We start from the raw sequence: 24,444 nt of genomic DNA, 5'->3' as shown, positions 1-24,444 counted from the left end.
CTGCCACCTCTTTCTGGGTGGTTGTACCAGGTTCAGCCTCTCCTGGTTGGGCTTGGAGTGTTCTAATGGAGCCCCTGTAGCAGACCTCGTTCTGCTGGTCTCAGGGGTCACAGCACCACTCATCATGGAGACTGTCAGGCGGGAGGCTAAATGCCTCTCTCATCTTGCAGTGCCACTGTTTTCTTCTGGCTAATCGCCAGTTAGGAGATGCATGGCTATCCCTAGGCAGCTTTTGAGTTAATTCCAGCACCCAGAAGCAGGTAGTGCTCTTGCGAGCCAGCTGTCGTTGGAGGAGTGGTCATTCTACCACGCGTCAAAGAAATTTAATTTACAGTGGGCATTCCACGCATCCGTAACTCACCTCTGTTCTTTGTAAAGAAAAAAAAGGTTGAGTTGAAACCAGTACTGGATCTCAGAGTACTGAACAAACATACAACTCCAATGCTTCAAGATGGAATCTTTACAATCAGTAGTCCTAGCCTAACCCTGTGGTAAACCAGTTTCTATAGGGAGCAAGGAAGATCAGGCCACCAAGAAAGACTGTGTTTCCTAAATGGGATCTACCAGCCATGCTGGATGCACTTACAGTCCCTCCTTTTGAGCCACTGGAATTCTGCTTCTGATGGAATTTGACCATTAAAACAGTATTCCTGATTGCTGTGTCATCGGCCAGAAGGGTGTCAAAGCTTCAGGCGATTGGCATCAAGGAGCCTTTCCTGACCTTTTTTTTCCTGACAGAGTAATGATAAGACCAATAAAACATTTCATTTCAAAAATCACAAAGTTATATCACTTCAGTCAGGACTGGACACTTCCTACATTCCAGGAGGCAGATTCCCAACTACCTCACAAATTGGACGTGGGCTGTATGACAATACCTCACAGTAGCTTAATCATTCTGGAAGACGGATAGACTATTTGTCATTTTTTGTAGTTGAGGGAGGGCCCCTCTGGCCCAAGGGCCCTGATGCGGTCGCAACCTCTACAACCCCTATTGCTACGCCCCTGCCTTTATGCAACATGTAACATTACAGGGTGGATCGTGCTGCAAACTCCACTGTAAACTTTGACAGAGCAGAAAGCTGAAGTGTTAAGCTAATAAATGTATTTCTCTTTTATGCACCAGCAAAATGACTCCATCCCTGTTCTTTCATTGTTCTAGTTAGATCCCATAGGTGCTGCCATGGAGACATATGGAAAAATGTACACTTTCCTGTCAGTAATTTTTCTTTCCTGATGCATTCCTGGCAGCAGATAGCACCCACTCAGAGCTTAATGAGTTCAAAACATTTATAGAAAGGGTGGAAGGGTGCTGCCTTCAGTTTATCTAGATAAATGTCCTATTGGGGTAGAGGACAATGCAGCCACCCATAGGGGCTGCCATGGATGCAATCAGGAAAAAATTACCAACAGGTAAGTATACAATTTTGCTTTCTCTGATTGCATAGTAGGTAGAGCGTTTAAATGTTTCTTGTCAAATACCTTTTCTACATTCCCAAAGCCCATTTTAAAATTTAGTTATGTGACCCGAAGCCGAGGTCATTTAATAACCAAGCAGGATCTGACCATCAGGGGCAGAGTCCATTGTTCTTCTCCCTACCCCACATGCAGAAGCCACTCTATTGTGCGCCATGTCAACGTTCCTCCTCCCTGTCCATAGACACAGGAGTCACTTGTCTGTTGCCTAGTGACAAATCTCTAGCATTGGGGCTTTGCAGAGCCATCAGCAGAGTCAGGTCTGATACTGGTGTGCAGCACAGATTGCTGTCCAATTGTGAGTTGTATGCACCTTTAGTCACATTGAATGTTGCAAAGGATACAAAATGTGTACATTTTTAGCCAATATGGGTAACCACTATTTTGCTTCCAATAATAAAATAACCAGTGTTCCCTTAGAAATGTATCCTGTTGAACAGCAATATGCCTTGTACACTTTGCATTTCGCAGGTCAATTTCCTGTTTTCTCAGAAAGAGTGTGGCGTGATTCAATTTTATAGAAATGTAGATGCTGAAGGTGATATGCACGGGGTCAGTAGACAAAACATTTACGGGTTGTGTGATTAAGGCAACTCCGTGGCAATCTCAGCCTGATATAGACTCTGATTCCGTCCTAACATGTTATCTTAAGTTGAGGAGGCAGCAGCGTGACCAACTCAGTGTGAACCCAGTGAACTAACTCTCTGGGACATTGCATGTTATTTCCTTGTTTGTATAAATGTCTACATTGTTGTCGATATTGAGATATACGTTCATAGTATGGACAATCCCACTCCAGACATTTGTCAGTGTTCTTAGGATCTGTACACTTTCCATCATATAGACCTTTAATAAATACTCCATGAATTGAATGTGCCCATACTTATATTCACATATGTTTCAGAAATCAGTAGAATACAATGCTTCTCAGATATGTTATATTGATTTTGTCAGGGTATTATTTGATTATAAGGTGTGTTGGGCCAGTGTGGCTGGTATTTTTACATAGGTCTTTATAAACAGTTTTTCATTTTATTTACAGCTGATTTACTGTGCACATGAGACATTCTTGGAGCTATTTAAAAATTATTAGTTCAGGACAGGTTATTACTCTGTTAATTTCCCTGTAAAATTCCATTTATACTTTTTGTTTGTTCACTATTTGTGGGAATTAGTACATTCTATGTACATATATGTATACTTAATCTAATAAGTAGATAATCAGGAGTGGCGGGGGGGGGGGGGGGGGGTGTCTGTATGGATAATATTGTGGTGAAACAACTAACGCAGTGACCATGGTCCTGACAGTTTGCTGTCTATGAACCTTGTTGCATTGTGGGATATTACAGCTTTTTCCAACTGCAAAGCGAGCATTATCTCCCTAACGAACATTCCGTACAGATCACCTGGTATAACTAAAGATTTCACCACCAGTGATACATTTCAGAAAGTAAATCAGAGGGAGGAAAGATTTTACAATGGGCAAACACTGACTAAATAATCTATAAATTAATATTGTTAAATAAGCAATTTTATTTATCATGTTATTTTTCTACAGTTCCTCTTTAAGTGTAATTTCAGGGTGTTTCAGTAAATACAGGTAGTCCCCGCTTAATCATTTAAGGACGATGCTAATTGAAATCTATGCCCTGTTTTGATGCTGATCTGGCTGGCAGGGCGTAGATTTCAATACACCGACGCAGCACATTCTTGCTGCTCTCGTCGCTCCCGCTAATCTTGCTGCTGTCTCCCCACCACAGCTCACTCCCCCAGCGGGCTCTATGATGGCAGAGCCCTGTGAGTGAGGCAGAATTCCTGTCAACGTAAGTGTCTATCAACGTAAGCCAATGGGAGTTGCTTACATTAATAGACAGGGTCAGGAGCCAACGAAATCGGCTCCTGACCTTGTCTATCAATGTAAGCAACTCCCATTGGCTTACGTTGATAGACACTTATGTCAACAGGAATTCTGCCATTATAGATACGGCACAGTGGGTGGCTTGTGGTTCCCGCCATGCGGCGTTGAAGGTGGTTGCGACGGGTATGTGTGGCGATACGTCGGTATTCCAAGCTTTCCGGTACCAGCGGTCTCTGGTCCTTAAGGGGCAGAGACCACTGGTACTTAAGTGGTTAACGAACAAGATAGGAACTGTAGGTTTGTTCTTACCCTGAATCCATTCTTAATGGGAACCTGAAGCCAGGAAAATTATTTAAAATAAACACTTGACGTAGCTGCAAATGAATATTACATACTAACCTCACCATCAGTTCCTCTCACCATTTTCTTCTTACAATAATCCCTTCCAGTTCTGACAATATTTTGTCAGAACTGAAATATACCAGTTGCTGGCAGTTATATATCAGCAGCTGTCAGTATCAACTGAATATGCCAGGTAATGTCCATGTTTCCCTATGGCTCAAGTGGTGATATTACAGTTTAACAGTGTGCTGACCAGGAAGCTGTTATGGGGTAATGGTCATTTTCAAAATGGAGGTCGGAGAAATCCATTGATCACAGTGCACAAATTGGACACAGGAGAGGAAAAAGAGATTGAGGAGTAGACTACACACTAGGTAAGTATTACCTGGGTATAGTTATTTTTACTTTTTATTTTCAGGTTATGTTTTCTTTAAGTTGGAACACTGTTATTTCTGTCCCCTGTGCCTTCATTGCCCCTCTCTGCCACCTCTGCCTCCCCCACTTTGTCACCTCTGTGCCCCTGTTCCCTTAGCATCTCCCTCTGTGCCCTTTCTGCCTCCACTGTGCCCCTTTGTACCACCTTTGCCCCGCCCCCCTTTGTGCCTCCTTTTGTCCCCCTTTGTGCCTCCTTCTGTCCTAGTGATGATCATAATGTGCTAATTTCTCTAACACAAAATTTCATGTTAAATGTCAGGCCTGTTCACAGTGATCAGTTGCATTGCAGAATAATTCTGCATGTCAACTCACTGCCCATGCAATTCTATGGGGCTGTTCACAGTAACGGATCGCGGTATTCTAGCTCTAACTGCATGCAGGCTTTGTACAAAAGTCTATGGCAAGTCTCCATTGCAGTTCACAATCATGAGAACGCGTGAGTTATGCAACTGACCACTGTAAACCCAGCCTCACAATTAACGATTATACGTAATTATGATTATGAAATGGAATTGATTTCACGTAATCCACAAAAACTTCCAGAAACTTCTACTGCTATACACATTTCAGAAATGGCAAAATAAAATCCTTAAAACCTGTGTAAAAATTCTCAGGAATAACAGTTTTCAATATCTTGACAGCTCTTCGTCAGTCAACAGGTATCCCCCTCTTAACTTGGCCTTGTTTATCTAACGATTTCTAACAGCTATTAAATTGTCATTCACAGGAACTGGCAGGTCAACAGCCTTGTACAGAGAATAAAGAGTGTTAAAAGTGAAAGAGTCCAAGTGAAGAGAGGAATCCTGGTCCTCATCAGCATCCATACTGGCAGGTGAAAGGCTGTAAATATTGAAAAAATGGCATTTCTAAGAATTCTGTTAAAGGTTCCCTTTAACTCCATCCCAACTTGTCTCAAGTGGAGGTGGCAATGATGTGACTAAAGGTGCCCATATGCTGGCAGATGGCCACCAGATTCAACAATTATAGCAACAACATTATTATTATCATTATTATTTATTGTATTTATAAAGCGCCAACATATTACGCAGCGCTGATTAACATTCCAGTTAATACAGCAAATAATAACAATAAACAAATATAAAGCAATAATCAATAATGGTTGGGACTCCTGTAGCCAAATCTTCTTCCAAAAATGTCTCTGCAGTGCCAGAAAATGTGTACTAGATCTCCATTGGTGCCACACAAAGAGGGATAAATCCTGTGGAGCCTATTAGGGCTATTATACCAGCTTAACCAGAGTTTCTCTAATGCTGGTGGACCTAGAAGATTTTTTTAATTTGTTAAAAAATATAGTTTCTATGCTTTTCAATAATGGTTATACCTAGGTGTAAGGCTTGGTGGTGTATTCTCCACAGTCAGCATGCAACGCATGAGCTGGCGTGGAGGAGGTACACACACCAGCACAAGGAAACAGGCTATCCCTAGTATAGTGGAGGGGAGGACTGACTCCAATAGGAGATTGTGGCGCACAGAGCCGGTGCAGATCTGACAGCCACAAACAATGCTTTCGTTATAACGTCTCAGCGCAAAGTAGCGCTGAGCGCATAAACCAGAACTGAGGAGATCAGGACAGGTAGACAGAATGAACGCTTGCTAGCTAGCGGCTACTTAGCGACAGCAAGCGTCCAAAACAAGACAGACTGGAATGAGGCAGCCAATGCGATTGCAGCGATGGCGTGCCTCACAAAGACAGGACAGGATAGTCAGGAAATAGCAGGATCAAGATAGATGAACGTAACACAGACAAATATACAATAAGTATGTTTTCCTAGCGTATTACAATTACAGCTATCAATGAAACTATTTGTAACGTCTGACTAACATATGTATATATCGGCAATGAACCGATATATGACATAAGCAGGAACGCTGACTAGGACTGGAGTAATACAGGGAACAGGACTCAGAAGGATTCGCTATCTCTTCGCAGAGATGAACGCAATCCACAAACGGTAACAGAACAGGATTCAGAAGGATTCGTTATCTCTTCGCAGAGATGAACGCAATCCACAAACAGTAACAGAACAGGATTCAGAAGGATTCGTTATCTCTTCGCAGAGATGAACGCAATCCACAAACGGTAACAGAACAGGATTCAGAAGGATTCGTTATCTCTTCGCAGAGATGAACACAATCCACAAACAGAACCAGGAGCAGGGTAACTACCTCAGCACGGGTGGTCACGGTACGCGCAACCTACCAAAACGTGCTGGAAAGCTGACTAACTGCACACAGGATATAAACAGTTCGTGTACGTATACATCAGCGACACTGATGTATCAACGTAACACAAATACAAGGAAAATAATAAACGTGCTGGTATGCATATATATTGGCAATGAACCAATATATGATGCAAAGACCAGCAAAGTATCTTTAGAACAAGAAACACGATCGAGGGCTGAAGCGACAGCAAGACAGGCTTAAACTGAAGCTATGAAAACCCAAGGAAACCCTGCAGGAAGCAGATCTTTATACTGAGGTCATCCAATGGGAGCAGACATGCAGATTCCCACACAGGTGAATGATAATCAGTCACAAGCTGACAGCAGGGAAAGGCCGACAAAGCTATGAAGCTTGCATGAAAAGAGATCAGAACTACCTGAGCTGCAGCACTACTACTTCCAGCAATGCCTGCTGCAGCAGCGATCATTACACTAGGTCAGTTTCCTAGGCCAGCATACTGTACTGCTTGTTTCAAAGGGGGTAGCAAACACTGATAAATAGTCATTCAGAATCCAAATTAAATCTTCTGTGTGTGTGTGTGTGTGTGTGTGTGTGTAGTGTGTGTGTGTGTGTGTGTGTGTGTGTGTAGTGTGTGTGTGTGTGTGTGTGTGGTGCCTGAGGGGTAGCCACGGCCGTACAGGGCTGCGGCTCTTTTATTCTTTTTATCTAATTAATCTAATTTTTCTTCACCTTCTCTGCACCTCTTCCACTGAGTCACCACAGTCAGACACAACTTTTCCGGCGGATCACTGCCATGCGGCTTCAGTCGCTCCAGCAACATCCTTCTGCAGCTCATGGGCTGCTGCTCTGTCGCAATCCTGGACGCATCCTGGAGACCATGATGGAGGAGCCGCTGTAGTGAGAGCCGCTGACCCGATCTTATCGTCCATGGACTACTGCACTGCCGCTGCCCAGACAGACCAGAATGCCGCCAGGACTGCACGAGTAGGATGCCCTGAGGAAGTGTGTGCGTCGCCGCTCCATCAGCTGTTCAGAGCCCCCATGGCCAGGGCGGGAGCTACTTCCGGCTCCCTCTCCATTAGCCCAGCCAGGGGTGCCTTCGCTGTGCATGCCTCTCCTCTCCACAGCCGACAAGAATTGTAAACACCACCGCTGCCACAGGACACCAGCTTCGCTATTACCGCCACTGCTGCCACGTGGGGGGTCAGGCACTGTCGGTCCACAGGCTGACTGCAACACAGAGCCAAGCCACCGCTCCAGTCCTGGCCTCTCCCTGCAGCCCTCTAAAGGCATGTAGCTGCTCCATCATGAGGCCAGCCAAGCAACAGCCAGAGACCCCCAAGCAAGCCAGGATTTCAGACCCCTAACCACCTTAGGCTAGCAATGCATGCTGCAAGGCCATCACAGCCCTCCCTCCCTGGATGCACTGCAATACAGCCAGCCATTCCCTTGCCGACCACCTGCATCGGTAAAGGCTATAAGCCTTAATCTTTGTATCTATGGCCACAGGGTCAAGAGGCACAGCCAGGTTTTTTGCTTCCCACCATCCACACTGGTCTGTACAGCAAACCTTGGGCTAAATTTTTGCAAGCATGGCCAGGACTTGTTGCTCTCCACCTATGGAGACCCTCGGACTCTCTATTGCTCTTTCTTTTCTCTCTATCTTCTGTTTCAAAGACATGCGGTGGGGTGTCTGTAATTACTGCAGAGTAGTTGAGCGCCGCTCAGAGTATGGCAGCTCCGCTCGACATAGCACTCAGAAGGACCCCGCTAGTCCTCCTACACTGTACTAATGTAATATGTAATTCGTAACGTACAATGTATATGACAACTGCTTTGTATATCTCTGCTATTGTTATGACTACCTTGTATACTTCTGCTACTGTACCATCACCGACCCTGTATGTGCCAAAAATAATTCCGGGTACAACCTGCGTTGTACTTGGCGAAATAAATTATTCTGATTCTGATATCCCTATTAAATTTTAGACAATTAAGCTCTCTGGCGGTATATTTCTGTCTGGATTTATGGGTCTAAAAGCGATACATTTTTTTTTCAAGAATTTTAGGCCTCCAATTCTTAAAGGGGAATTTCAGCCTAAACAAACATACTATCATCAAGTTACATTAGTTATGTTAATCAAAATATATAGGTAATATAATCTCTTACCCACCCTGTTTTAAAAGAACAGGCAAATGTTTGTAAATAAATGGGGGCTGCCATCTTTGTCATGGGGGCAGCCATCTTTTTGGTTGAAAGGAGGTGACAAGGAGCAGGAGACACAGTTCCAACTGTCCTGTGTCCTGATTACCCCTCCCAGCTGCACACGCTAGGCTTCAAATGTCAAATTCAAAATGTAAAAAAAAAAAAAAATTGCACCAAAACAGCAGAACGAGAACAACAACATCAGAAATCCCATCATGCTTTGCACAGCATCAGGGAAAAAAAGCCCAGGCAGTTTTCTTCTGTGCAGCTAAAAATGAGCCTTGTATAAGAGAAACAAAGTTCTGATGCTGTGAAACTGTTAAAGAAACACCAAGCCTCTTCAGTGCTGCTAAGTCTATTTTTAGTCCGGAGGTTCACTTTAAGTCATATCTCACCAAAATATATCAGAATTTAAGCCTGGTAGACATTCTGCATATAAATAAAAGACTGGAACACAAAATTGTTGAAATAATTACATTTCTCAATAAACTGAAAAAATTGCGAAACTGTACAAATAAGGCAGCAGATTACTATACAGTATGTACAGATATACATAATACACTTCCCGCGTGTGGTATATTTTGAAATGGAATGGCACAGAGGGTGACATCACAATCGGGGCAGTAGAAGCGTGATTCCTTTCAGACTTTATTCCCTTTGCTATCAACCTTAGGCGGCAGGCAGAGAGTAGTCAAAATCCAGGGAGAGGTTCGATGCAGGCGGTCGGCAGAGAAGAGTCAAAATCCAGGCAAAGGTTGGTACAGGTGGCAGGCAGAGAGTAGTCAAAATCCAGGCAGAGGTTGGTGTAGGCTGCAGGCAGAGAGTAGTCAAAATCCAGACAGAGGTTGGTGCAGGCTGCAGGCAGAGAGTAGTCAAAATCCAGACAGAGGTTGGTGCAGGCTGCAGGCAGAGAGTAGTCAAAATCCAGACAGAGATTGGTGCAGGCTGCAGGCAGAGAGTGGTCAAAACCCAGGCAGAGGTTGGTGCAGGCGGCCGGCAGAGAATTGTCAAAATCCAGACAGAGGTTGGTGCAGGCTGCAGGCAGAGAGTAGTCAAAATCCAGGCAGAGGTTGGTGCAGGCTGCAGGCAGAGAGTAGTCAAAATCCAGACAGAGGTTGGTGCAGGCGCCAGGCAGAGAGTAGTCAAAACCCAGGCAGAGGTTGGTGCAGGCGGCCGGCAGAGAATAGTCAAAATCCAGGCAAAGGTCAGTACAAGCAGCAGGCAGTAAGTAGTCAAAATCCAGGCAGAGGTTGGTGCAGGCTGCAGGCAGAGAGTAGTCAAAATCCAGGCAGAGGTTGGTGCAGGCTGCAGGCAGAGAGTAGTCAAAATCCAGAGAGAGGTTGGTGCAGGCGCCAGGCAGAGAGTAGTCAAAACCCAGGCAGAGGTTGGTGCAGGCGGCCGGCAGAGAATAGTCAAAATCCAGGCAAAGGTCAGTACAAGCAGCAGGCAGTAAGTAGTCAAAATCCAGGCAGAGGTTGGTGCAGGCTGCAGGCAGAGAGTAGACAAAATCCAGGCAGAGGTTGGTGCAGGCTGCAGGCAGAGAGTAGTCAAAACCCAGGCAGAGGTTGGTGCAGGCGGCCGGCAGAGAATAGTCAAAATCCAGGCAAAGGTCAGTACAAGCAGCAGGCAGTAAGTAGTCAAAATCCAGGCAGAGGTTGGTGCAGGCTGCAGGCATAAAGTGGTCAAAATCCAGGCAGAGGTTGGTACAGGCGCCAGGCAGAGAATAGTCAAAATACAGGCAAAGGTCGGTACATGCAGCAGGCAGAGGGTAGTCAATATCCAGGCAGAGGTCAGTGCAGGCTGCAGGTAGAGAGTAGTCAAAATACAGGCAAAAATCTGTAACATTAGGTCAGAAGCACTTAGTTCAGAAGCAGTTTGGAACCAAATGGCTATATTGTTAACATCTTGTGCTTTCAAATGAGCTTATATGCCATGGCAGTCAGGTGACACGAAGAGAGATCAAATTACAACTTCTGATTAGAGACAAATGAGGAGGAATTAGACAGGCTAAACTCTATATACATGCATTTCTCTGATTACCTTCTGTCCTGTGCAGCAGATCGGGGTCCAGATGAGGAGATCATACAGGGTGCATTTCTCTATGTTTTCCTTCTGCCCTGTGCAAAAGTTCAGATCCACTTTAATTTTTTGTTTGGCTTTTTTTGTGGATTTTTTCAATTACGTTAGACTCTTTCCTAATGGGACTATTTTTCTTTATGAAGGTATTAACGTGTATTTTCCACCAGAGGTTTGTATTGCTTGAATCTTTTAATACACTAGGAACCCCTAGTTCATTATTGCTGAATACATTTATTAGGGGTAGGTTCTGGTCTAGGTTGGCGGACATAAACCAAGATGGGGCAGATGCTAGAGGGGAAATCAGGATTCTTCCTCAAGGCCGTCATAGGGGAAAGCCTGTCTTTCTATGCCAAGTGGTGGCTGGATAGAGTACTGGTTAAGAACTCTGCCTTTGACATGGGAGACCAGGGTTCGAATCCTGGCTAGGTCAAGTACCTATTCAGTAAGGAGTTCAAGGCAAGACTCCCTAACACTGCAGGGTGGCCTCCTGAGCGCGTCCCAGTGGCTGCAGCTCTTGAGCGCTTTGAGTCCGAAAGGAGAAAAGCGCTATACAAGTGTTCGGATTATTATTATTATTATTATTATTATAAGTTGTTATTTGGCTAAATAAGATCTCTACAGTCGGTTTTATGAGGGGGTGTGTGGTCCTTAAATTAGTTTTTTTTTATAATTATTGGGTGCCAAGTGAAGATAGCCTTAAATTTAACTACCTCAATTTCTAATGAAGGCAACATTTTTGTACTGGTTTCCTGAGAGAAATTTGTTCTCCGTTCAATAATTCTGGAAAAATGTATACTTTGATAGTAAAACAATATATCTGGTGCGGGGGCACCCCACTCCCCCCCCCCCCCCCCCCCTTCATTTATCTGTAGATATTGTTTTGTATCCAAACCTACATTTGTAATTAGCCCAAATGAAGTTCTGAAATGGCCTATGCCAATCCCTGAACCATGTGTTGGGAAGAGTGATAGGGAGACATTGCATAATGAATAGGATCCTAGGCAAGATGAACATTTTGACTATTGTTACTGTGCCCAAGGGGCTGAAAAAAGGACTATCCCATCCTTTCAGTTTACTCTTACTCTCTAATTTCGCCACCTAGGATTACTTTGCTTTCAAACAAAGTTATTAGTATTTTTGATTTTTTTCTTTAGTTTTATTTTCACAACCCAGATCAAGGATGATACATTTTTCTTTATTGATCTATGGGAATTTAAAGCACCATTTAGTCATCTGGACCCAAAGTGTTGGTGTCTACATTCATATACCATAGTGACCAGATGTTGAAACATTTATGGCAGTTTCCACTCTTGTATGATAAGCGGTATAGTGGGAGAGCATTGGTGACTAGTCTTTTCCAGGAGTCTATAGATTGCCAATCTCTTTGCGAGCATAGAAGCATAATAATCTTACCAGATATTGAGAGGGCTTCCCAGAGGGAACTAAGAGTCTAATGCTGGGCATACACGGTGCAATTCTGCGCCAGAACCGAGCTGCTGGCTCGATGCTGGCGTGTCCCCGCTCGTCCGCGCGGGCGTGTGGATCGATTCCCGCTCTTCCCCGCGGGCATTCCTTATCAGCGCTTCGTTTCAGTTCCATTGTCCGCCCACGGGGATCGAGCGTGGAATCGATCCACCGCGGTGATCGGACAGGTTGGATATTATCAATCGAGCCATCAGCTGCTCGATTGATAAGAACTATCTAGCCGTGTATGCCCAGCATAAGAGACCCAGCAATGCTGCTCTTGGAGAGAAAACCAAATGCATCGGTATGAGGTCATTATGATAAATATTTATTTTCAGAAATTGGTTATAACGTTACAGCCCCAGAACATATGGAAAAATGCACCCGTCTCTGCGACACATTTAGAGCATAAAGCTGTGTTTGAGTGTATACCCAGGTGGTTTATGACTTGTTAGATCTAAGACATAAATACATCATGCTAGTGAACTATAAGTTGCATTATTTACAGTATGTGTAAAGTCTGTGTGGTTTCAAAATTGACCTCTATGGCAGCACTTTACAGAGTACATAGCCATGTCACTAACTGTAATGCTGAGTACACACTATGAGATTTTCTGGACGATTTACTGTCAGATCGATTATTTCCAACATGTCCGATCTGCTTTATGATCAATTTCCGAGCATTTTCCGATCGATTTCCTGTTGCATGAACAGAAATCGATCGGAAAATGTTCAGAAATTGATCGTAAAGCAGATCGGACATGTTGGAGAAAATCAATCTGACAGAAAATCTCATAGTGTGTACATAGCATTACTCAGAGAAGCTTACAAGATAATCCCTACCATAGTTACATGTCCGTATCATGAATGGAAGTGAGCGTGCACAATAAATGTTGCCCATTGGGACTGGTATCCAATTGGGATATAATTCCTAGGGCAACAGTTCCAGCACAAGCGTTATACAGACATGTCACTGGGCCTTAGTCAAATGATGTTTACTGGTATGGAGATGGGAGGATGGTCTTGGTGCGGGTTCCAGTAGGCGGGATAAGGAATGGAACAATGTACTACTTTGTCACTGTCATTAGATCCAGCAAGCCACATCTTGAAATTATGTTGGGAAGAAGCTTAAAGTCAATTTGTGGTGAACCAAGTAACTTCTCTGTATGTTTTTAAGATGTAGGAGGAAACGTATGCACAAGAGGAGCATATACAAAGTTCATACAAACAGTGGCCTGACCCAGATTTGAACCAGGGACCCCATCGCTACAAGGTGAGAGTGCTACTAACTCAATTGCTTTATGTCATAATGTGGTCGTGATATTAACTGGTTCGCGTACCACGGTTTTTACCCCTGAAAATTCCTGACATTTTTGACACTTTAGCGGTGTCATTTTGATACAGCTGTAACTTTTTTATTACTTTTGCCATCTTAGTGATATATATCTTGTTTTTTTTTTCAGTACAATCTAGGCTTTCTTTGGGTAATATTTTCCTCCCAAATCTATTTTATTTTATTGTCATTTTATGGGGGAAAATTAGGTGTAAATGCAGAAGATATCCATTTTTTCATTTTCCCCCCTTCCTAATGTGACACGTCCCACAGTTATATAAAACATTTTCCCCTAACTTTATTAGCTAGCAACAATCATTCACAAGACTGTGCATGAGAATGAGCACGATCATGTGGGAGCGCGCACGTGCACGCACGGCGGCAGGTCAGCTGTTTTTAATGCAGGACTTAGATTCAACGTCCTGGAACATACAGCAGCATCAGTTAGGATGTAGAATCTATGTTCTGGAACAGCAACAGGTTAAAGTGGTCTGAAAGCTAGCATTTCTACTTAGCTCTAAAAGATTCCTTACAGCTTTAAAACTACTATCCCAGAAAAAAATCTAGCAGAACATCATTCAAATGGTTAAACAAAGCACTTTGTCCCACTATTCAGCTTCAAATCCGCATTCAAACTGGAGATAACAGTATCTTTTTTACTTGTTAAACACAAATGTATCAACACTGGAATGTAAACAAACACTCTCTGAGAAACTGTCTCTGCTTTAGACAGACACACCGTTCAGAGTAGCTCATTAGAAGATTTTAATATATATTAAAAAGCATTTATAATAGTAAAATAATAAAATGCAATTCCAGCTTTCAGGGCAGGATAAACTACACTTTGGAAACAAACAAAGCAAGGGTAACCGCTCCACTGCGCTGTGAGGGACAGTGCTGGATCACAGGCTGCCAGGCCCAAGAGAAACAATGTAAGAAGAAGACCAATGTCTCCACAATATACTTTATTTAGGACATTTCCCAATACAGCTAAAATGACATAGCTGAGATGTTTTGGACCATAAGTCCTTAAAAAGAATCTGTACTGTGAAAATCTTACATAAATAAACGTACCACCCTGATTGTTGTCTTCTTCGCTGCTCCTGCTGCTTTCCTGGTGATAAAATCACTGTTTTACTCATTGTTTTTGTAAACAATGAAGATGGCTGCCAAACAGGAAACACATCATCAGAGCATATGCCTGTTTGAAGAGGCTCCTCTCAAATGTGACTTGATTACTGGAATGTTACTCCTGTGTGTTTCCTTAGCTGCTTGTCTGAGCTCTGCACTGTTCTCTCTGCACTCACAGCTGTTTAAAATGTCTCAGCTCCACGAGCCTTGCAGAGACGCTGGCTGTGAGCAGAGACAAGCCTGTGGCTCATATACACACAGGAGAGCCTGCAGGGGGCGTGCATAACTTCTCCCTATCAAAGCAGAGAGAGTGTATTCCTCTTTGTCTCGACAAGGCTTGACAAGAAAAGAAGATTAGATCTATTACAGAGACAGTGCAACTAGAAAAGGCTGCAGTAATCCAGAGCACATTAGAACAGGTATAGGAACTTATAGGAGAGAAGAAATAAGGCTGGAAATGTTGTTACAGAGTCTCTTTAAACATAGCTAGTTTACAGCTCTCAGTGTCAGGTTTAAAAAGGGAGGAAAGAGCAATCATAGGGCACAAACTACCCACAAAGGGGAGGGATCACCAAGATAGGTGTCCAAACAAAGGCTAATCCCTCCTGGACATATAAACACATATAAAACCAATCAAAATGACAACAGCAAAACACTTAAGGAGCAATATGTATAACAAACCAATGGTTTACAAAAGCAGCAATGAATGGTCTAAAATCTCTCCAGAGTGGACAGTCACATGCAAATTGTCATGTTAATATGGATGAAAAATGGATGAATAATATATAGTTAAAATTGTACAAATCAACATACAGAAGTATAATAAAAATACTGATTGATTACCTGGACTTGACCTTGGATGGGGATCCGGAGTCGGGTAAGATAGAAACCAGGACTTACAGGAAGGTGTGTGCAGGTAACTCCACGTTGCAGGCCATGAGTTGTCATCCCGCACATACAATCCGGGCGATTCCGGTAGGCGAGTTTATCGGCACGCCGGAATTGTTTGGATGAAGCAGCTCTCGAACACGAGTTTCTCTTGGTGGAGCAACGTCTATTGGAGAGGGGTTACCCTAAATGGACCACTGTGGTGAGATTTTAGACCATTTATTGCTGCTTTTGTAAACCATTGGTTTGCTATTAGAGTTGAGCCAAAATTTTCGTAATTTCGCATTACTATAATTACGCATGCGAAATTTGCGATTACGATGCGAAATTAGCGTAGCGTAATTGCCATTAAAATCGTAATTGAAAATACCGTAAGCGTAATTTTCAACACGTAATTTCGCGTTTCGTTCATGCCTTAATTTCGCATTAAACGCTACCGTAATTCCGCGTTAAACCGTAACGCTCCGTATAATATAAAAAAGCCGCCGACTTTAAGGGTTAATAGCAAAGCCCCCTTAAATGCTAAGAGCCTCAAATTTGGAGAATATATTAAGGAGATCAGGAGGAATAAGAGGAAAAATTTTTTTTTCAAAAAGACCTTATAGTTTTTGAGAAAATCGATGTTAAAGTTTCAAAGTAAAAATGTATACATTTAAAAACCCGCCGACTTTAACGGTTAATAGCAAAGCCTGCTTAAAGTTTAGGAACACCAAACCTAGGGTATATTAAGGGGATCAGTGGGAATAAGAGGAAAATTTTTTTTTTCAAAAAGACCTTATAGTTTTTGAGAAAATCGATTTTTAAGTTTCAAGGGCAAAAATGTCTTTTAAATGCGGAAAATGTCAGTTTTTTTTGCACAGGTAAAAATAGTGTATTATTTTTATAGATTCCCCCAAGTGGGAAGAGTTTTACTTACTTCGTTCTGAGTGTGGGAAATATAAAAAAAAAACGACATGGGGTCCCCCCTCCCAGACCTCTTTAACCCCTTGTCCCCCATGCAGGCTGGGATAGCCAGAATGCGGAGCACCGGCCGCGTGGGGCTCCGCACCCTGACTATATCAGCCCGCATGGTCCATGGATTGGGGGGTCTCGGAAGGGGAGGGGCAGCCAAGCTTTCCCCTCCCCCTCCGAGCCCTTGTCCAATCCAAGGACAAGGGGCTCTTCTTCACCTCTGATGGGTGGTGGAGGTGGAGGCCGCAATTTCCTGGGGGGGGGGGTTCATGGTGGAATCTGGGAGTCCCCTTTAAAAAGGGGTCCCCCAGATTCCCACCCCCCCTCCCAGGAAAAATGAGTATAGAGGTAGTTGTACCCCTTACCCATTTCCTTTAAGAGTTAAAAGTAAATAAACACACAAACACATAGAAAAAGTATTTTAATTGAACAAAAAACATAACCACGAAAAAAAGTCCTTTAATATTCTTAATTAACCATTTGATTTGAAGGGACCCCATTGGTCTGCTAAGGACCAATGGGGCTCCTTGGAGCCCAAATTCAAAGATGCTTAGAGAGCTCTGAGCTATATAGCTCAGAGCTCTGTCAGGTCCGGACTCCGTGCAGGACGCTAAGTCCCGCCAGCTCCCGCTGCCCTCCCCGCCTCTCCCACATGTCACCCACATGTCACCCACATGTGGGTGACATGTGGGTGACATGTGGGCGGGGTGGACAGCGGGAGCTGCGGGGACTTAGCGTCCTGCACGGACGCGTAATTGCTGCGGCGGCTGAGCGGCGAGTGACGTCGGGTGCGGCGTAGTTACAATGTAACAAAGTTGTTACATTGTAATAACTTTGTTACATTGTAACTGATAGAACATTTCCGAGGATATTGCGTGGGATCATTTATTTAAAGGGACAGGTAAGTATTATTGGTTAATTAAGAATATTAAAGGACTTTTTTCGTGGTTATGTTTTTTGTTCAATTAAAACGGAAAATTGTATACTTACCTTCGGTAATTTTCCTTTCCTGTATGAAATCCATGTCAGCATACAACGGGTTAGCTCCGCCCTCCCCATTCAGGACTGTTAACTATAAATAAAATGGCCTCCGGCCTGCCCCTCGCTTTATCATTAGCTGAATTCGACTAACGGGTGGGAAATCCCATGCTGACATGGATTTCATACAGGAAAGGAAAATTACCGAAGGTAAGTATACAATTTTCCGTTTTCCTATATGAATCCATGTCAGCATACAACGGGATTTAACTATTATCATTGGACCAAATAATCAGGGTGGGTCTATGTGCTTTTCAAGACAAATTTTATTTATTTGCATATTCTAAACAAAGGATGGAACATTCTGTAAGAAAAAGATAACATCTCTTCTCCTTCCTATTCCTTATTTTCTATGTGCTGATGCTAGCACTTTCCTTCCAAAATCAACCGCAGTCGTTGCTGCTGGATCCACCTTGTAGTGGGATATGAATGTATGGGTTGACGACCAGTTAGCCGCCCTGCAGATAACCTCTGGTGCCACATTTGCATAAGCTGCCCATGAAGACGACATGCCCCTTGTCGAGTGTGGTCTTATTTGTTCTGGAGGTTCCTTGCCCATTAGTTTGTATGCCACTCTGATAGCCCTCAGTAACCAGCTCGATATTGTCCTGGTCGTTGCTGCATACCCTCTTCGATATCCAGCGGGTATTACGAACAACCTGTCTGTCTTCCGGATTTTTTCCGTCCTTTGCAAATAGTCCTTCAAGAGTGATGGTAGAATCTGGATTCAAAGAATCTGGATTATCTCCGCATGCCTCTGAAAACGTTGGTAGGTCCCATTGCTGGTTAAAGTGGAAGGATGTTGCCACTTTGGGAATAAATTGTTGTATCGGTCTGAGAGACACTCGGTCCGGAAAGAATTCGAGATATGGTGGCGTACAGCCTAACGCTTGTAGTTCTAATGCCCTTCTGGCTGATGCTATGGCGACTAAAAATACTAACTTGGTTGTAAGATTAGTTAGACTACATTCTTCTAGCGGTTCAAACGGTGATTTTGTCAGTCCTTGTAGCACTAGTGGTAAGTCCCACTGCGGACAGAAATTACGCTTTGCCGGTCTTATCTTGGAAACGGCCCGAATAAACTGCATTACTAGTGAATTGAGTGCCCATCTGTGGTCTGTGAGAGCCGATATTGCAGAAACTTGTACCTTTAGTGTATTTACTCCAAGCCCTAATTTCAAGCCATTTTGGAGAAAATTAAGGACTTGCGAGACTGTAGGGTTTGACGGATCTCCCTAAAAGGTCGAGTACAAACGTTGTAAACTTTCCCCAGATCCTGTGATACACACTGTTTGTTGTCCGCGTTCTAGCTTTTAGTAAAGTGTCTGCCACCTCAGTTGAACAGCCTAATTTCAACAGTTTTCTGCGTTCAGTCTCCACGCCATTAAATTCAATATGGCCGGATTCGGGTGCCTGATACTCCCCTGTGTAAGGAGATTGTTCTTGCATGGTAGTGCAATCGGTTGAGTTGTTGAAAGCTGTAGCAGTAGCGGATACCACGGCCTGCGTGGCCAGTTCGGTACGACTGCTATCACTGTTACTTTTTCCTCCTTGATTTTTCGTAATACACGATGAATCATTGGTGTCGGGGGAAACACATACGCCAGCTCGCATGTCCAGCGACACGTCAGTACATCCCAACTTTCTGCTTCCTGATACCTGTATCTGGTCAGAAACCTCTTGCATTTGGCATTTGTTGGTGTCGCCATTAAATCCATTTGGGGTTTCCCCATCTGTCGCATATCATTCGAAACACACTCCAGTCCAGACTCCATTCGTTGTTGTCGATTTGTTCTCGGCTGAGGTGATCCGCTATGATGTTTTCAGTTCCCGGAATGTATACGGCTTGTAGGTTTGACAAATTGTTTTTGGGCCCATTCCATAATTATTGATGTCTCGTTGAGAAGTGAATTGCTGTGGGTACCGCCCTGATTTTGGATGTGAGCAACTGCTGTTGTATTGTCCATTTTCAATATAACTGATTTTCCTCTGATCTTGTCCTCGAATGCTGTTAACCCCTGGTAAGCCGCACGCAGTTCCAGGATATTGGATGACACCCCTTGTGCGTTGAACTGCCACCTTCCCTGGGCCATGCTGCTCTCTAAGTGTGCTCCCCAGCCCCACTCGCTTGCATCTGTTGTTATGACTATTGCGTTTGGGTTCTGGATGTTGTGACAGTTGTGTAGATTGGAGCGCTTCCTCCTCCAGTCTAATTCCACCTTCATGTCCTCTTGAACTGATATCATCTGATTCATTGATACTCCATCCCATTGATCCAAAAACCTTTTTTGAAACAGTCTTACATTCCATCTTGCCCATCTCACCATGGGGATTGTAGACGTTAGCGTGCCTAAGATCTTTTGGCATTCCCTGGCTGTAACCGTGTTCTTGTGTTGAAGTGACTGTACTCTGTTTAGTATGACTTCCAGCTTTTCCTGTGGTAGCGCCACAGTGTTGAAAACAGTGTTTATCTCTGCGCCCAGAAATATTATATTTTGAGTTGGTGCTAGGTTGCTCTTCTTGTGATTGATTAACCACCCGAACCTTCTTAATTGCTCCAGAAGAATGTTCGCCTGCTGACAACACGCTCTCTGTGACTCCGCTATCAGTAATACATCGTCTAGATAATGATGAATTTTCAGCTTCTCCTGCCATAACCTTGCTATTAATGCAACTAGTATCTTTGTGAAGGTACGTGGGGCTGTACATATCCCGAATGGCAAAACTCTGAACTGGTAATGGTCTTGACCTATTGCGAACCTCAAAAACTTTTGATAGGCGTTCTGTATCGGGACGTGTAGATAAGCATCCGCTAAATCGATGGAGACCAGCCAACTGTTTATCTGAATTTCCGGTATGATTGTCTGTAAAGATTCCATCTTGAATTTTTCCTGTGAAATATGGGAATTCAATCCTCTTAGGTCCATCACCGGTCGAAGCTCCCCTGATTTTTTTGCCACAAAAAATAGGGGGGAATAAAATCCTGTATATCTCTCCGTCTCCGGTACTGGTATTATGGCTCTTTTTTGTAAAAGCTCCTCTATATACTGGTACAACGTATCCTTTCGCTGCTGTGTGTATGGAATCGATGTTGGAATGAATGTCTGTTCCGGAATTTGTCTGAATGTCCATGAATGTCCGTGTTGTATTGTCTTCAATACCCATTTGTCTTCTATTTCCTCCGCCCACACTTGGATATAGTCGCACAGTCTGCCCCCAACTATCTCCGTGTGGACGGGCAAGATCTCAGAATGACTTTTGAGATTGGGGGGTAGAGGTGGTATTACGATTTTTGTTGTACTTAGCAATGGTTGACTGTGAACTCTGCCATTGTCTACGAAAGGATTGGGAGCCTCTCTGTGTTCTGTAGTTCTTCCCCTGCGCTAGGAAATTTCTTCTGTCGCCAACCGACCTCACTCTTCGTTGTCTGCGATCCTGAGGGAGCAACCCAGACTCCCCCCCCCGTAACCCTAGAAATTGCCGACTCTAATTTAGGACCAAAGAGATTTTTCCCGTCGTAGGGAATGCGGCACCAATTCATTTTAGAATTGGTGTCCGCCGACCACGGCTTGAGCCACATAGCCCTCTTGGTTGTTACTGAATGTAACATGGCTCTCGTACTTGAACGAATAATGTCAATCGCTGACTCACCTACGAAATCCGCCGCCACTCGAAAGTCCTCTAGAGCCGCAATAAGGGTATCCTTTGAGAGGTCCGCCTGGATTGCCCCCTCCAAGTTATCCGCCCATGTTCTTATTGCCCGGGCCACTGACGTTAATGCAACAGCCGGCCTGCATGCTCCACCACTATGCATGTAGTTCTTCTTTAAATCTGTATCCATTCTCCTGTCAAGGGAATCCTTAAATGTTATTGAATCCTCCAATGGTAGGGTAACATGACGCGCCAGGCACATCACTGACGCGTCCACTATGGGTGGATTTTCCAGTTGCGTGCTTAACTCTGCTTCGAGCGGGTATAACTTTAACAATTTATTCGCTAATGGTGATCTCTTCTCTACCTTAAGAATTGCGCAGAAAAAGTGGGATCAGCGCATCACCAGGCCGCCTCTGGATGGCCTCAGCTCAGAGATGCGCTGAGCCCCCCCAGGAACTACAAAACGCACCTTGAACCCAAACAGAGGCTCTGCATATACACCAAAGAAAAACTATCAAGTGGGAGCAGCTGACCAGAATTAAATCAAACATAGCAAAGAAATGAACAGCGCTACTTAAAAACAGATGAGTGCTTACCTGCAAAAAAGTGCACACCCCACTCATGGGATTCAAATACACAATGAGCACACACATGACCTGTCTACCACTTGGAGGATGTTAGTTTCACTAACAATTTGCAATTTGTTAGGTACTTGTCCCTCCCACTGTCGTAGAAGTCTTTCCTCCATGGGAGGGGACCTAACACTAACTAAAACCTACCTATGCATATGCATAGCCTGGGCGCGCTACCAGTAAATTTAAATTTAAGAATTCTTCTCTACCTTAGACCATTCGTCTTGTATAAGTTCTCTTACTTCCTCCATAACTGGAAATGTACTATTGCTCTTTTTAAGGTGAGGGTAGTATCTCCTTATCTTTGCCAGTGGCTCTTCCGGCTCTTCCCACTGAATTGCTTCTTTTACGCTTTTAATAAAGGGCTCTACCAAAGCAAAGTCAAATACACCTGGAATTTGTTCTTCCAGATCCATATTTTCTAATGAATTTGGCATATTTGGTGAGTAATTAATCACAGCAGAACTAGTAGCTGCCTGTTCCTCTAGAGACTGTTGTACTAGCCCCTTGACGTATGTGGGTAAGTCCTCCATATACGAATCCTCTTCATTTTGAGGTGAATGAAGACACGTATAGCAGACTGCTTTTCCTGTCATTGGTCTATGACCACAAATCCAGCAGTATCTTCAATTCTCTTGTTTAGAGTTACTGTTAGATTTTCTTGATGAATTACTACGGTTAGATGCTGGAGATGGAGAACGTTCTGTAGAGCGTCTTGATCTATCTTCATTTTGAGGGCTGCAACAACAATAAATAGTGTTGTTGAAATTAGCACTCTTTAATAAACCCTGCCTAACTTACCTGTCTATAAAAAATACTCTTACCTATCGGTATTATTCTGTTCACTATCTTGGGCAGTGGCCTCCATACCTTCTCCGAGCAAATAACTGCAAGGAAATTGAGGCAGGGTGAATACTAATTTGTGCAGAAACGTTGGGTGTAATACGACATACAGTGATTATACATACATGTCCTTATACAGTAGGGGAGCTGAGACTTTATAAGTCTTTGGCACTCTCAGAGTACAGCCTATAAAACATATACAAAATGCGTCATTAGAAATTGGCAGGCCTATATTCAGAAATAATAGTAGCTGCGCACTGCTCCGAGCGCTCCCCTACCTCCTCCAGCTCAACGGTCCACTTTCCGCAATGCTGCCGGTGCTGTACTCGCCGTGCGGCCCCATGCACGTCCTTTTGTTTACTGGCGTCTTCCTGGCTGCTGTGCGCATGCGCCCGCAACGACGCACTTCCCGTCCAGAGTTCCGGCCTGTATGTGTTCCACGTACTGGAGCGCGGAAGTCCGATTCCTCCATCTGCATCTGCCTACTAGCCACTGCCCCGCCAAGCAAATTTAGGGCGCTTTACACCCGGAAGCCCTGGCGACACCCTGAGAACAGACATCAGGGATTTCCTACACTCCAGCGCACATTTAGTGGCTATAGGAGGGAGGCATCATACAAGGGAGGCTGACCTTGTATGGCAGACTGTAAAAACAGTCAGGTAAGAGTTAAATAAAAATAATTTCTACCACAACGTGGTCAGTCCTGAGGAATGGACAGAATGAAAAAAGCGAGGGGCAGGCCGGAGTCCATTTTATTTATAGTTAACAGTCCTGAATGGGAGGGCGGAGCTAACCCGTTGTATGCTGACATGGATTCATATAGGAAAATACTTTTTCTATGTGTTTGTGTGTTTATTTACTTTTAACTCTTAAAGGAAATGGATAAGGGGTACAAGTACCTCTATACTCATTTCTCCTGGGAGGGGGGTGGGCATCTGGGGGACCCCTTTTTAAAGGGGACTCCCAGATTCCACCATGAACCCCCCCCCCCCCCCCCCAGGAAATCGCGGCCTCCACCTCCACCGCCCATCGGAGGTGGAGAAGAGCCCCTTGTCCTTGGATTGGACAAGGGCTCGGAGGGGGAGGGGAAAGCTTGGCTGCCCCTCCCCTTCCGAGACCCCCCAATCCATGGACCATGCGGGCTGGTATAGTCAGGGTGTGGAGCCCCATGCGGCCGGTGCTCCGCATTCTGGCTATCCCAGCCTGCATGGGGGACAAGGGGTTAAAGAGGTCTGGGAGGGGGACCCCACATCGTTTTTTTTTAATATTTCCCACACTCAGAACGAAGTAAGTAAAACTCTTCCCACTTGGGGGAATCTATAAAATAATACACTATTGTTACCTGTGCAAAAAAACTGACATTTTCCGCATTTAAAAGACATTTTTGCCCTTGAAACTTAAAAATCGATTTTCTCAAAAACTATAAGGTCTTTTTGAAAAAAAATTGTTTCCTCTTATTCCCACTGATCCCCTTAATATACCCTAGAAATTTGGTGTTCCTAAACTTTAAGCAGGCTTTGCTATTAACCGTTAAAGTCGGCGGGTTTTTAAATGTATACATTTTTACTTTGAAACTTTAACATCGATTTTCTCAAAAACTATAAGGTCTTTTTGAAAAAAAATGTTTTCCTCTTATTCCTCCTGATCTCCTTAATATATTCTCCAAATTTGAGGCTCTTAACATTTAAGGGGGCTTTGCTATTAACCCTTAAAGTCGGCGGCTACCTAACATTGATCCATGCGTCAACTTTTCCGCTTGGGAGCATGGCCATACGCATTAATTTCGTAACACCCAAAGTAATGCGAAAATTATGCGAAAATTACGGTTACGCGAAATTTCACGAAATCCTTCTTCATTACGATTATGTACTTACGGCCATAATCGTAATTACACTAATTACGCGAA

General features: G+C 43.8%; 2 protein-coding genes across 3 annotated transcripts in view; one reads left to right on the top strand and one right to left on the bottom strand.

The window, feature by feature from the left end:
* Positions 1-24,444, bottom strand: part of CCDC73 (coiled-coil domain containing 73) — a 537,472-nt gene that overhangs the window by 305,910 nt on the left and 207,118 nt on the right. The gene's annotated exons all lie outside the window — the stretch shown is intronic.
* LOC137538913 (BET1-like protein) overlaps positions 1-24,444 on the top strand; it is a 228,127-nt gene that overhangs the window by 138,882 nt on the left and 64,801 nt on the right. The window contains exons 1-3 of one of the 2 annotated variants that reach the window (XM_068261346.1): positions 1,717-1,774; positions 4,839-4,943; positions 13,246-13,341. The gene's annotated coding sequence lies outside the window, so the exon portion shown is untranslated. Of the gene's footprint in view, positions 1-1,716; positions 1,775-4,838; positions 4,944-13,245; positions 13,342-24,444 lie in introns of those variants that run through there. The other variant, XM_068261345.1, reaches the window with a different exon arrangement.

The sequence above is a fragment of the Hyperolius riggenbachi genome, chromosome 11, assembly GCF_040937935.1.
Source record: "Hyperolius riggenbachi isolate aHypRig1 chromosome 11, aHypRig1.pri, whole genome shotgun sequence".
Taxonomy (NCBI): Eukaryota; Metazoa; Chordata; class Amphibia; order Anura; family Hyperoliidae; genus Hyperolius; species Hyperolius riggenbachi.
The sequence above is the reverse complement of the archived record's forward strand: the minus strand, read 5'-3'. Positions and strand labels throughout refer to the sequence as shown.